The 15,759-nt window shown below is 41.1% G+C and overlaps 1 protein-coding gene and 1 long non-coding RNA gene across 2 annotated transcripts in view; both read right to left on the reverse strand.

Moving 5' to 3' along the window:
• GAREM1 (GRB2 associated regulator of MAPK1 subtype 1) overlaps positions 1-15,759 on the reverse strand; it is a 168,100-nt gene that overhangs the window by 127,323 nt on the left and 25,018 nt on the right.
• LOC116659530 lies at positions 6,552-8,170 on the reverse strand. The gene is made up of 2 exons (XR_004314890.1): positions 7,968-8,170; positions 6,552-7,014 (listed from the first exon to the last, which is right to left on the reverse strand). It is a non-coding gene; the product is annotated as an uncharacterized LOC116659530 (long non-coding RNA).

Raw genomic sequence — 15,759 nt, forward strand, 5'->3', positions numbered from 1 at the left:
TACTCCTCTTAGAACTCCCGAGTGGTATTCTAAATCATCTTAGTGGCTCTGACACCAACAACCTATCACTAAGGATTATTTCTATCATGAGACTCCAATATAAATAGTTCCTAAAACAACTTCCCCATTCTGCATAATTATGGCCATCTCCCAGAATCACTGTTACCAGCACTCAATAACCAAGCCTACACCTTTCCAAACAAAACAGATCCCTTCTGCAAAGGTAGCCGTGGTCACCTCAAAAGGAGAGGCTGCATGCCATTCTGAATTCTGGCGCTGCCAAGATATTTTTGTATCTCACAACACAGCACTGTCAGGTTCTAAAAGTGATCTCAACTGACAGAAGCCAGAGAGCACTACAGTTCGTCGGCTGCGTTTCCGGCCCAGGTTCTTGACAACATGTTAATCTATGAGGATAAAGGACACTTTACTTCTTCAAGGAAAAGCACTGATCCAATGAGAGGTGAAATTTAATGCTGAACGAACGGCCATTCCAGCTTACCCCTTCCTGGTTCAGGGGAAGAATGACATTCTTTCATCTTTATTGCTATTGGCCTAAATTACATGTGAAAAAAGCAAAAAACAGCTAAATACTTGGCCACTTTCTACATGACAAAGATTGGTGAACACATTCGAGAGCAGAAATCATGGTCTGTGCTAGACAATCCAGTAGCATGAAAACAGAGGCACATGACATGGTAATAATTTGGTTTCCAACAGCGGGTCACAGTCCCTTTGTTTGAACTCTGAAACACGATGGATATCAGAGGCAGTTCTAAGAAGCCTTGGCCTCTTCTGTTAGCAAACACATAATAGGTCAGTTGTCATGGCAGACTCACGAGTCAAGTCCTAGAACACCGTCTACATATCCGTGTGTCCTGCAGTACTGCCACGAGAATGGACGACAGTGTCGCTGAGTGAACTCCAAGTGGTAACTGGAAGAAACAACTAACGTTGAAGCGCAACTCTGCATGTGTTCAGACCCAGAGCACAGACCAAAGACAGCCACGGTAGAGTACGCTGGCATTTCAGGGTACCTTAAAAATGTGAGATCCAACCTTTAAAATGTTGTCTTACCAAATGAATCTGACTATCACAAATGCAGGGTGCAGATAAACATGCTGATGGAATGGAAGATGTGGACTCTAGTGGCTTTGAAAACTGTGTTTGACTCAATCCTGTAATGTTGAAGAATAAAAGACCTGTACACGAACACTGTACTCTAATTGTTCCTCACAGGCTGCCCGTTCAGAAATCCTCTCTTCTCTCTCTATCCCCATCACCCACAACATACACACTAGGGTTGAACAAATAAGCAAATACATTGAAAGCAAGGGGGCCTCAGCCTGGCTGGCACCTTCAGGAGAGCCACAGCCTTTCTAGGTTCTTTTGGGATCCCAGATAAGATAGAGTAAGGAATGTCACTCTGTCTTTCCAGTGAATGCAACTGCAAGCCCTGGACAGAATGTGTGGAGCAGGCACCTGAGGACTTTGAAAAGCAAGCAGCTGGCAGACTAGGGAAGGGGATAAGAATCCAGCGTAGCAAAACACCAGAGTCTTCAAGCAGTCCAGTGGCAGCGGTGTCAGGAACCGGGTAGGTCCCTAAAACTGAGGTGGGGAATCCTCTCTGATCGGGATAAGTGGTCCCAAGAAGATGGGCAAATCACTCTTGCTTTTTTGTCTCTCTGTCCTCTGGCAACATCACCCTGACACAGATGCAACTGCAGGAAGCACAGGGCAGAGAGGAAAAACTAGAGCTTTGACTTCTTGGCTAGAGGCCTGGGAAAGGGGCCTTGAGGAGCCAGAAAATACCAGTAGGATCACAAAGAGAAGGGAGCCCGAGAGAGAAGAAATTTCATAAAGTTGGACAGAACTCCTGGGCTCACATCCGAGCTGCACGTGGTTCTGACCTTCAAAAACCCACCAAATGCCTGGAGAACGAACTGCAGCACAGACCAATGCCCGGACCCCGACTGGCTACGAGGTGGGGCACAAGGAAGTCAGATCCAATTAGCACTGCAAAGGCTGTGCAAACTGAACTGACACGGGAACCACGGCCCCAAAATGCAAGCTGAAACTTGTAGCCTGAACCTAACCTGTTCAATACCTGCTAACACAAAGCAAAACCAAAATCAATTTTCTGCTTAAAATTTAAACGAGACTTCAAGACCTTGAGTTCCATAGCAGAACACTCAATGTGTCCCAATTCAAAACCAAAATTATGTGGCATACAAACGGCCAGAACCCTGTCTTTTCCCTTCCAAGTTGAGATGAAAATATGAAAATATGAACTTGGAAGGGAAAAGAAAGACATCAACTCAAATACTGGACTTCAGAGACAAAGACTTTGAAGCAGCTATTAAAACTACAGTTTAAGAAGTAACAGTGAACACTCAGGAAATAAATAGATAAAAAGTCTCACCCTCAAATGAGAAAGTATAAAGAAGGAGCAAATGGTAACATTAGAGCTGAAAAACGTAATAACTAAAATAAAATATTAACTGCTAGAATCTACAGCAGAACAACACGGAACATGGAACCAGCACAACTTTACAGTCTCATAACTGCTGCCGCTCTGGTTTACTACTCATTTAGATGTGTGTTCGTAAAACTTTCAGGGTTTTAAAACTAGAGATTCTCAAGAATCTTATTACAATAAGAAGAGGACATACATTTATCTACATCTTTCTAACCTAAAAGAAACACTTCAAATGAACAGCTGGAACATCCAGCTTGAGTCAAAACAAGGACTCTTTTCGTAGCCAAATATCAAAGTCCTTTCTTATCCAACTAATGGAGCTGATGGAGCTGCTAAAGTTAGATGTCATTTCTGTAACTTCAAACAGCTTCATTATTAGGACTGTTCACATGCATCACCCTATTCATTCCAAGGGTTCTTCCTGAGTTTTTTTTCTCTTGAATTTTATTTCTAAATTAAAGCAAAGCAGGATCATAGTTTAGTGAAAAAAACATTATTCTGATTAGACATCATCTGATTGAAAATGGAAAAAAAACCCTCAAGTGTGAGAGGGGTATTTATGGTGAATATGTAATTGTGAGATACTGAGAGGGCAGAGATTTTGAAGACAGAGAAACAGATTCAAATCCTAGTTCCCTCACCTACTTTAAAGTTTATCATGGAATTAACTGAGAACTGCCACGTATAAGCTCCCAACTCTGCCCTCTGCACACAGGGAGCCCTTAAAATATGGGTTGAGAGAAAGTAACTGTATCACATGGCTCTTCACTTCACACGTGGATTTTAAACCATTATAATGATGCAGAATCATTAAAATAACAAAAGTGATAGCTAGGCAACAAACAAGTTTAACCAACCAAAGTAACGTGTTACGGTTGAGACAGCACCAGAGAGCGCTGGGAGACACGGGCTTGAGTTACACTTCGACCATTACTCAGCCAGCGACCTGGAGACAAGTACATAACCTCAGTCTTTGCCTCCCCCTCTTCCATCTTACCAAGGGGACACGGTGGGACCATTTGAGGGCTTCCTTCTAGCTCCAGAGTCCTGCCATACGGCACTGAGGACTTGAGAAAGGGCTTGAGAAAATGTGTAGAGATTAAAAACGGCCTGCCATGAGTTCTAGACGGAAAGGAAGGAGGAGAAAGCAACTCCAGTCTGCAAGCCTTCGACACGTGACCCCGAGCACTTCGGTGTCTAAAACTCCACAACCAGAGATGCTGGTGGAAAATGACTTTCTAGAGCGATTCAAGGTCAAGAAGAAAGTGAGCACTGAGGATGATGAACGTCAGATGATGATCATACCCTGAAACAGGATCCAAGCCGAATGTCCCTGAGGTCAAGGCCATCCTATCTCCGGAAATGGGGACAGATTTACCTACAGATGAGACAGAAACTAGGGGGCTATCAAACACCAGAAAATGGGACAAAAGCTTCAGTCACTGTATATACTTCCTTCTCAAAAATCCAACACAAGTTCAAACAGATGTTTTTACACGATGTTTCCGTTTTAACTTCTTTGGAAATGCGCTTCTATTTGGTTCCTGTGCTCTTCACATCATTAAACTAGGCAAACTGAACTCACCTTTTTGGGGGTTGGGGAGGTAATTAGATTTGTTTATTTATTTATTTTTAATGGGGGTCCTGGGGATTGAATCCAGGACCTCGTGCATGCTAAGCACGTGCTCTACCACTGAGCTATACCCTCCTTCTCCCACTACTGAGCTTACTTTTTGTAGTGTTTATTACCCTCATGTTTCATCAAAAACAATTGGATTGGTCTCTTTAAAATGGCAAACTAATGTCCAATAGCTCAGAATAACCAGAACCCAGCACTCTTAAAGCCTAGAATAAAAACAATTTATTGAACAAACTACTGCTCCCACCAAAACTGTGAGCAACTAAACATGTACAGCGCCCCCCAACCTCCATTTCTATATTCTTTCTTTATCACTTGGAAAGGAATGAACTTCAGCTGCCATTTCTACTCAGCAGCAAAAAATAAGGAAGGGAGAAGGCCTATAATATACAACTAAATAAGAGACAAAAAGAAATCGGCTTCATCTGGCAGAGAAGGTCTGTTAGCTCTGGTCTAACCCTAGGCTCCCATGCAAGCTAGCAGCCTAGGGATGGCCACCAGCCTCGTGAATTTATGGCTTCAATCCATGAACTTCCTTCCACAAGGTCTCGCTAAGCCCTCACACTTTCCTCACCTTGGCCGGGTGCCTGACTCCCATGATGACAGCCAGCACTCCCCCACGTGGCCCCCCTGCCCCAGAGGCAGCTGGACCCCTTATCAAACTGACTCTTCCCCCTCAGGGAGCTGTCAGTCCCACCAACAGCGCTGAGAAAGAGGGGGTCAGAAATAAGACGGCCCCCCATCTTTTCCGGACCTTGGAACAAAAGTATGTCAAGAACTAAAGCTTGTCAAATCCTTATCAGGAAAGATTACACCAAAATATGAAAACCAGGAACTGACTCTGGTGTGTGTGTGTGTATATATATATATATATATATATATACACACACACACACACACGTAAAATCATATACATACATATACGGCTGCCAAAAAGGACTTTAAAGTAATTATCATCGAAATAAGTGTTAAGCTTCTCAAATTGGGGGGCATGGTGTCCCCCAAGCAGAGCCTCAGGGTCAGAGGATGGAAAGAGAAGCAGCACCATGTCTTTGACTTCTGCCCCTCCCTGCCCCCCGCCAGGAGTAAGGGTGGCTCATTTCAGTAAGGAGTCTTGGAGGGGTTGGGGTTGGGGTTGGGGGGTATATATTGTTTGGAAAAGGGCCCCAACTGATCCCTAGTCCCATCCTCCCCTCTGCTTTACACACAAGTGGGATATCTAATTGTGACCAAGTTTCATTGACTTTATTGAGCTGGCACTATTATTTGAAAAACTAAGAGGTTACATTACAACATTGCAGAGGATTCTCGCAATAGCTCTCTGGAGTAACTATACACCAGTCTCCCTATTTGAGAGACAACAAAACTGAGGCTTGAAGGCTTGCCAGGCACTGGAAGGCAGGTGACAGAATTCCAAAGCCAACTTTCTTCCCCCTGCAGTTACAGCTTTTGTTGTTTAACATGAAAGAGTTGTAAAGAAGTGAAGTTGAGTTCTTCCCCCAAAAGAACATGGAGGAAGAAGGCAGAATTACGTGAGAGTAAGCGCCTTGGTTCTGCCCCCACCTGACATCAGATAAGCATGGAACTGGCTTGTCCATCAAGAACCCAAAGGGCAAAACCTTTTTGTTTGTAAAAGGAAGAAACTTTGATTGCTTAGGTAAATTCACTTCTGAGAGAATGAGGCTGAAAAGTCTCAAAGGAAAGTCTCAGAAAATTTCTCCTCTCCAACTGAAGAGGGCTCAGTAGGTTTACAACCTGTGGGTTGGGTCTTATCCTGGGTCATTTCTGGACCAAAAGATACTGAGGAAGCAGTTAAAATGCTTTAGTTGCAAAGTTACAGAATGGCCAAGCTATCTTTAATAATCATATAATTTTTTTAAACTCCAAAAGGTGAGGCTATTTTTGGTAAGACTATTCCTGGTGGGTGGTTGAGACAATTGAGTGAGGGCAATGTTGGGTAGAGAATCATGGTATTCATTGTTTCTGATCATCTTTCTACTATCTCTATCAGCCACCAACCCGTCAACCTCCATTCTCTCTCTCTCTCTCTCGCTGTTTCTCTCACTCAGCCCCCCTCCCCATGACCTTTATTTACACTCAGGGAAAGTACTATGTATGGGAGCTCATCTCCCACCCCCCGACCAGGGGATTCCACTGTCAGGCTCCTCCAATAGGGAAGGAGGTCCTCCGGGCCAGCATGGGTCCCAGTGCAGTTTCTGCACATCTGCTCCGTTCTCCTCTCCACTGGCTGGCCTCTGCTTACACCTTGCTCCCTACCTCCTGATGATATCAGTCATTTATTTGTTTATTCACTAATTTACTTAACATAAATAGCACTTACCAGTATGTAAGGCGATGTTTTAAAGGCCTTATAGAAATTAACTCATTAAACCAAAACACTCTGAGGTAGAAACTATCATCCTTTTATTTTTATTTTTTTGGATGAAGAAAAGGGGCTGCGGAGAAGTAACTTGCTTAAGCTCACACAGCTTCCACGTGACTACGGTGGGCTTCTGGCACCTCTCCACGCCATATTTCAGCTTCAGATCCCAGGACTGTTGCTGTCTCCTAGTTCAAACCGTCCAGAGTGAATTAACCAACCAGCCACACATAATACTGTAAATAGCACATTGCCTGTATTCTTGTCATCATTACTCATCATTTGCACAAGAACAGTCAAGAGATAAAGAGATGAGCCCCACTAAAGGTGATGAAGTTAAGAGATCTGGGCTTTTGATTTTGTTTCTTCCTCTAGCAGGACCACATTGTATTTTGATTCTATAATTGCGTCTCCAAAATTAGGCTTCATCTTACAGTCACGCTGGCTCAGTGGTGGCCGTGATGTATCCTCGTGTCCTGGGCACACCCGTGAGAACCTGCAGTTTGGAAGAAAACCCTGGAGACAAATGGTAGAGCATTTCTAGGAAGTGCTGTCTCAACAATGCTCTTGACCGCACAGAGGACCACATTGTGTGGAAAAGTAAGGACATCTATGGCTGAGTGGGAACACGATGCAGAGGAGTTCCACTCGGAATGTAAAGACGACTGAGAAATACCTTCATTTGTTTCACATATATTTTCTTGTTTCCATGGCCCAACAATGAAACTCTATGTCTAAGGAAGTCTCAAAGAGCTTATTTAACAAGTAGAAAATACATGACTGAAACACTATGCTGTATACCAGAAACTGACACACTGGAACTGTCTATAATTCAACTTGAAAAAAGTACAAAATAAAATTTTAGGTGATAAAAAGCACAGTTACAGTTTATTTGGCATCCGTTTCCTTTCTTAGAGATGTATATATATATATACACACACACATATACATATATACACACACATATGTATATATAAAATAATAGTGCCTTTGACAATGGATAATTTTGTAAGATTCCATAAAACACAGAACTGTAATCATAACTAGCAGAAGCTGCCTCAGAGACTTAAGAAAGGTTAGGGCCCCCAGTTCCTACGGATTCTTTGAAAGGGAAAAAGATCCTTTGAGGAAGACTGGAGGTGCAGAAGCAAGTTCTCAGTTAATAAGTATTTAAATACATGGAAAGCAGTATCTACTGCAACTAAGAATATTAAAAAATATTCTTCCCGAAGTTTACAAAAGAATTTGGGCTCCGCAGCCCAACTGCACGGACAACCTTGATTTACCATCCTTTGCAAGATGAGGATAACAGAGTTTAACTCCGTGCTGCTGCTGTGAGGATTAAATAATCCACTAGAGAAAAGCACACCACTTGGTACAGAGTAAACACTCAATCAATGATAGACAATCAAGAAAATACAGCTTTTCAAAAAAAAAAAAAGGAAGAAGCAGATGAGGAAAGCTGTTACCTTGACCTGGACTCCTTCTGGGTCATGTTCTCTATTGAATGACTGCTCCCCCAGGCACAGGCAATTTTTTCAACAGACAGAGGCCTTCCCTTATTTCCAGAAACAAAAGCAGCCCCCACTGCAGTTTTATTTCTCCGTCTCTGTAATCAGATCCGAATCTGAAAGGGTTCCTTCTTCGGACACAAGCCAACCCATATGGCAAATCTCTCCACACGCAGCCCACCCTCCCAACCCCACACAGAAGGGAAAGTGCTCGGAGAGTCGTCCCGAGAGACAATGTACCAATATTTTTGCTTGCATTCCAAAACACAGCAAACTTCCTGTCCCCGCTGCAGCCTACCAAGCTCCTTGCAAAGGTCACTGTGACAGCCCTGGAAGCAGTTCACAAACTCGCCCCAGAGGGCAACCCCAGGAGGCTGAACCCTGTTTCTGTCCACTTTCATGGCAGGTGCAAACTAATTTCTTTTTGCAGAAGAAACCCCTCTGAAGCGGCTGCGAGTGGCTTTGCCAAATACTGAACTAAATTACTGACCTGCTACATGAAAACCATTATTGATCTATTGTTTAAAAATAAAAATCAGTACTGAAATTTTATTGTTCTATTTAATACTGCTAAGTAAACTATTTTATGGTTTTCTATAATGCCCAGTACCCTTTACATCCTAACAATGACAATATTTAACAGATAATTTTCAGTTTTTATATTCATCACTGTAAAGTATGAAACTAAGGTCTTTATGACAGTGATTTTTTTAAAAACCTGAAAAGCTAAGTATATCAAAATAATAACTACAGAATAGAAACCAATTTATCTGAATTCAGAATAAAAATTCCTTTTCAGCTTTTTAATCAATGTATGATATTTCAGGGTGGTTGAAGCTCTTTGAATTATATGGTACATTTTAAGTGACATTAACACCCTTGAATTTAAACATAGTATTTACAAAAAGAGCATTATCACTGCATGCTGAACTAAGCATAGTAAAGACCTAAAAAAAAAATCATGCTTTAATGAAAAATAAAAATAATAAATGACTTTATAAGAAAACTTTGTAGCATATTATTGGAAGAGCAGAATAAACTGTGAAGTTGCCCAAACTCCACTTTTGGTATGGAAGTACATTTTTAGCACTTACAGCATATGGGATGTGGCAGTTTCCAAATCACCTGCATGTCTTAAGCTTTTTTGCCTTCTACTCAGTAGCTTTGTTCATTGTGCAGATAAGAGGCTGATGGGAAGAGAGATGCTTTCATTGAAAGATCCCAAACAAATGTTCTCAGAAAATGAAGATATTGTTCTAGAACAGAGACCAACTGTTCAGGTTAACAGAGCAAGAGTCTTCAGTACTACACTGGCTTGTATTTGCTACTGTAAAAGAGAACATGTGTTTCTTCAGCTCACAATAGTATTAGGTTAAAAAAAGTTGAAATTAATCACTGTATGTCAGTAAGTAGATTTCCCCCAAATGACTAAACATAAGACACAGAAGAGTGAAAACTGGTGTTTTTCTTAAAACTTTTCATATAATTTTTTCATGTGGATTGAAACACCGGAAATACTTTAAAGATAAAACAGCTGGGAGACACAGATAAGCCACCATTTAGAAGTAATCTATGAAAAAATCAACTAAAAATGGATCAAAAGACCCAAATGTAAGAGCTAAAACTATAAAACCCTAACAAGAACAGATAGGGGTAAATCTTTGTGCCCTTGGATTAAGCAATGGTTTCTTTTCTTTTCTTTTCTTAACTGAAGTATAGCTGATTTACAATGTTGTGTTGTGTTGTGTAATTAATTTCTAATATACAGCATAGTGATTCAATTGTACGTATATATATTCTTTTCCATTATAGGTTATTATAAGATATTGAATATTGTGCTATGCAGTAGGACCTTGTGGTTTATCTGTTTTATTTATATGTCCACCAACTGATGAATGGATAAAAGTGACAGATCCACACAGTGGACTGTTATTCAGTCATAATAAGGACTACAGTCCTGACACATGATACAACATGGATGAACTTCCAAAACATGAAGCTATGTGAAGAAGCCAGACACAAAGGGCCACATACTGTGTGATTCCATGTATACAAATGTCTAGGACAGACAAAGCTGTACAGACAGAAAGTAGACTGGTTGTTCCCAGAAGCTTGGGAGAGGGTGGGGTGAGAAGTGACTGCTACTGGGTACGAGGTTTCTCTGGGTGGCGATAAAAATAGTGGTGATAGTAAAAATTATATTTATACAATGGAATACTACTCAGCCATAAAAAATAAAATGCCATTTGCAGCAACATGGATGGACCAGGACAATGTCATTATAAGTGAAATAAGCCAGGAAGAGAAAGAAAAACATCATATGATATCACTTGTATGTGGAATCCAAAAGAAACAAAAAACGGCAAGTGAACTTATTTACAAAACAGAAACAGACTCACAGACATAGAAAACAAACTTATGGTTTCTGGAGTGGGCAGGGGAAGGAGGGGGAGGGATAAATTGGGAGATGGAGATTTGCAGATACTAGCTACTATATATAAAATAAACTACAAGTTTATACTGTATAGCACATGGAACTATATCAGTATCTTGTAGTAACTTATGGTTAAAAAGAGTATGAAAACGAATATATGTATGTCACTATATGACTGAAGCATTGTGCTGTACACAAGAAATTGACACAACATTGTAAACTGACTATACTTCAATAAAAATATATACACAAAAAAAATAGTAGTGACAGTTAGACAACTTCATGAATATAGCAAAGACCATGGATTTGTACACTTTAAAAGAGTGAATTTGGTGGTTTGTGAATTATTCCTTAATAAGGCTGTTAGTTAATGTTTTTAAAAAGGCTGTGCAAATAGCGTGGGGCTCAGAGGTAGGGGGTCTCAAGTCCTGCTCTGCTTATGTCCCCAGGCTTGTTAAATGCTAGTGGCTCTCTGAGCCTTACTTTCTACGTATGTCAACTGCTTGGCCTGGGCTAAGACTGAAGGCCCTCTCTGGCTTCAAAAAGGAAACAGTAAAAGCAGATGAACCAAGCTGCCCTGGGACCCTCCTCAACCACCCAAGAATGCCAGGTCCCACCCCAATTCTTTCCAACCGGCTGTGATGAATTAAGCTAGCACTAGCAAGGGGAAAATGCCCTATATTCCTTTTCCTAGGTGGACCAGTTCAATAAATTCTATATTGAATGCATATGTTCTTATAGAACAGACATTTAAAGTGTGTAACTGTCAAAGATTAACAGAAGGTCACATCGGGCAAGAGGTGTTTGAGAGGTAAAGGAAAATAGACCAGCCCTCTTTTACTAGCTAATTCCTACTTGTCCTTCAAGGTTTAGCACAGGAAATACGTCCTCCTCGAAGTGTGTTCTGCCTCCCCTCCCAGCCATCAGTCTGGACCCATTGCCTGTATGTGGCCCCAGAACACCTGTGCCCAGGGATGGGAGCAAGCAATGGCCTGGGCGACATCTCCAGCTGATGTCCCTTGAGCAACTCAAGCTCAGCTCGTCCAGCCCCTGACCTCATCACCTAGTCCCTCCACTCCGCACCCCACGCCTGCTCACTTACCCCTCATTCTGGAGAAGGGCGTCATCCTCTAGAGAGACTAACGGATGCAGGTGGGAAAACCTACACTCAGCAGTAAAAAGGGTGAATTATAGAATTTTAAAAAAAGATGTAGCTTTCACTCAGGATCATACAGACATAAAGGCCGAAGAACTGTTACAGATCTTTCTGAGCATCCTTTGGGAACAGAAAAGAGTTTGTCACCTATGGGCTATGTGTGAGATAGTTCATCAGACATGCCTAACAGCAGTCTCCTCTTCAGATGGAGGTATATGTTCCCCCAAGCACCACTCATATTATTAGGAAAAGAGGAAGAAAAAAGGAAGGAAGGAAGGAAGGAAGGAAGGAAGGAAGGAAGGAAGGAAGGAAGGAAGGAAGGAAAAAGGAACAGTATAGTCTTGTCAAAATTATTGCATATGGTAATATTTAGAATTCATGAATAATTTCTTGCTTTTGAATACAAACCAGAAATCTTCTAATGAAAGATGACTAAGTCAGGCTGAATGGCTGAAGCTAAAGACTCTCAGTTTAAATTGCCGAAGTTCTATGTATAAATATGTTTAGTTTGCTTTGTAGGATTCTAATGCACAATTAATCATTTTACTACAGCATAACAAATTATTTCCACTTTCTAAAAATAGTTTAAAACCCCTACAGTAAATCCCAAATATTGAATTAGCATATATAATAATCCCGGAATCAAATCATATGGTCTTAAACTAGATTCATTTTTTTCTAGCAAAGATATGTAAGATCACAGTAGCATGATAGAAGTTACTCTCGCAAATTATCATTTCAGTTGCAAAACCATGTTATCCCAGGAAATGTAACGCTGAGGTAAAATGCACGTTGCTCATCAAAAGAATTGCTCTAAATTTTAAATGATGCTCTGCCACAAGGGTACCACTGCCTTCAAATTAATTGAAATAACAGACAGGGACGCTGAAACAATGATACACGGAGCTGCGCAGTAGACATCTCTGATGATACAAATACAGTACGAGTTATTCCTTTTAAATGCAGAGTGTTGATTCCTGATGCACAGTAAACAGTCACCTAAATATTCTATCGATTTCTCAAACAGCAACTTCCCCATCTATGTATGTATAAGATATATATGAATAAAATCGTTCATCATTATTATAGAATTCAAGGTTACCTACTGTAACAAAAATTTTATTTTTTGTAAACCAAAAGAACCATGCTGTTCATTTTCACGTTATTTCATATAATCACCACACACCACAAGGCTGGGGGTGGGGGTATTACCTTCACTTCAGCTATAAATAGGATGTCCATATAATTCATCGTCCAAACCAGGGCACTTCAGAGTGAAAGAGGGCACGATTAATAATTATTCTGGGATAGGAGATGCAAACTGGGACTATCTTGGGTGAACTGGGATTTTCCACATAGGAAATAAATTCAATTCCTTGATCTCCCAAATTCACACGCAGGGTCGAGAGGGAACTGGGGTTGAGATCCATGTCTGACCGGGAACCAAAAGAATAACAGTTTCAAAGGCAAAAATAAAAAGAAACAAACAAACCGAAAAGCCCACAAAAATCAGGAGGAATTCAACGAACGGAGCAGCGCTGAGTCTCTACTTTGCACACTGCTACAATCACGCGCTCATCCGTATGGCTTGTATGAGACTTCCCGACTATTACTGCTCCCACCAACACTCTCCCAAATCCCCTTGCAATTCCTATAAATAAGCTACGTAAGGACACATGGGAGTTAAAGTTTCAAGACACTAGGAAGATGAAACTCTGTGAACTGTTGAATGAAAACAGAAAAATCTAGCCCTGGTGAGTGTGACCAAGCACATTCTCCCAACGATAACTGGGCATCCGTATCTTATTAAGGGATGTTTACCATATACATCATCCCAGTGGGCTCGACTGCCACAAGCCATCAATGGCCCTGATTGTACTGGACCCACAGAGCACTGAGTACATGCAACTTTGCTGCTGTAAAAACTATATATGCTGCCCCTATTAGAAGCGTGCACAAACAGCAGTCACAACTGGTTCATACAGATTAACAGCATCCATCAGCATCTAATTTACATTCAGTAGGAAGCTGTGAGTGGGTTTCTGATAATTCATTTACATTTACTACACAAATTACTCCTCCATGTTTTAAGCCAAAGAATCTCTGAATACGTATTATAAAATTTAAGACAATTTTTTTTTCTGGTTGGAATTTAATATTTATAGTTCTAATAAGGAATCAGCTAACTTAGTTGTATTCAACTACATTCTCAATTCAACTAATTCTCAATTTTCAAAATTCACTTTTGCATATTTAAAAGCTTATTATACAAGCCAAATATGTTTCTAAGTCATAGCCCTACTGGTATTATGATATACAGTCCTTTTAATATCATAAAAAATTTTCTTTGGCTTTATAGAAAAGCAAGCGTTTTAGAAAGAGGAAACAAACACATTAATGTAACCTTTTCTTTTCTTATCATATTCCATCAGTGCAGTGGTGAAGTCTAGAAAGCCGTATTTGTTTTACAGGAAAGCAATAAACGATTAATAATACCTCTCTAGATTGGTACAGATTCAGTTCTCTTTCTCAAACAATCCAAATCTACTGGAATAATGTAAAAATTTATATAATGCTAGTACTAAAAGATAAAGTACTAAGTTTTAAATTTCTTCTGGGCAGGGGCCTTCTTGTTTGTTCTTTCCATTTGCTTTATCCAACAAAGACATGTTTCCACAACTGCGATGTTTATTTCTGTAGGCAATTTTTAGTGACACTAATGAAAAGAGGCACTATGGGTAATCCAAGAGACACGCAATTTAGATGCTATGTTGTTGAAATTCATTATGTGTGATTACTGAGGTGGTTTTGCTTTCCTGCGTCTATGCTATGTGGTGTGACACTAAATAATTTAATTTGTATTGACTAAGTATACTCTGGGAAGGCACTGGAGAACCCAGCCTAGGACGAAAATTAAGCCATTTCAGCAAGAGATAAGGATACAAATAATCAACAGTCGCTCTACTGCGTTTCTAAAGAGAGTTATTCGGAGATCTCTCTTGCCCGTTTTCAGAGTTCTCTACCAGTGATTAAACCCACTGTTAAATCTGAGTGTACACGAGACGGGTCTGTCTGCATGAGTTAGTTTTGCAGATTCTGTAGACTTCTATCTCTACTTCCATCTACGTAAGTAAACGACACGGATGTCAAAGGAAGCCGGGTAAGAACAGGAGGCTTACAGCAAGGGTTGCCAAGTGTCAGAAAGTAAAAATTGCTGGCTTTGTGGGCTACACCATCTGTGGCCCGATGACTCAACTCTGCTAATTTCAAGTGCAGAAGCAGCCAGAGACAACATGTGAATAAAGGGTGTGGCTGTTGTCTGGTGAAACTTCATTCACTAAACAGGCAGCCAAGCCAGACCTGGTCCCTGGCCACAGTTTGCTTGGGTAAACTCAGTGCTCTTCGGTGGGGGAACTCAAGTAAAGCAAAATCCGATTTGTGTGATGGTACGTAGCTCCATTTCTGAGAAATCTTCTTTACCACTTCCCACCCCAGGGCACTGCCACCTCCCTTTCTCCCACCGGGATAAAATCCCAGTGTTGTCTACTCAATTGATGGTTTTAAAATACACCAATAAACTGCAACGAGGGGGGCAGACTTTCCACTCTTAACGCCATCATGACTGTTCTCCGTTCCATGGCTATTTGCCCAGAGTGGGGCAGTGTCCGCAAACTGTGCAGGGACAGGACACATTCGTTCTGAGTCCTTGGCTTCAGGTGACAGGTGCTAAGGTAACAAACGCTTTGAAATTATGTGGAAAACTTTGTGTATACGCATGTCTATTTGCAGCTTTCATCAGATCTCCAAAAAGTTAAGGGAGAATAGCTGCTGAAGTTGTTCTACTCAATGCACAAAATACTTCCCAGGACTGATGCACGTAGTGGGGAGGTGATTATCTGTTAGTGCTGGAGTCTAACGGTCACCATAGGCCCTGATGCTATCTCTTGTGTTCTTTCTTGTCACTTCTGATGGCACCAACCTACTTGCTTCTGCTTGGTTTCCAAAGCGCTTGCTATGTCACACTGTAATCATAAAATACACTATTCCTCAGTTAAGGAAAGGGATCTGACTACAAGTGTGGACTTTGTGAAGAGTAGGACCCTATGGCGCCTTCCAGGGGACAGACCCTTCCCACGTAACCTCTGCTCTAGCTCCTCTCT

The sequence above is a fragment of the Camelus ferus genome, chromosome 24, assembly GCF_009834535.1.
Source record: "Camelus ferus isolate YT-003-E chromosome 24, BCGSAC_Cfer_1.0, whole genome shotgun sequence".
Taxonomy (NCBI): domain Eukaryota; kingdom Metazoa; phylum Chordata; class Mammalia; order Artiodactyla; family Camelidae; genus Camelus; species Camelus ferus.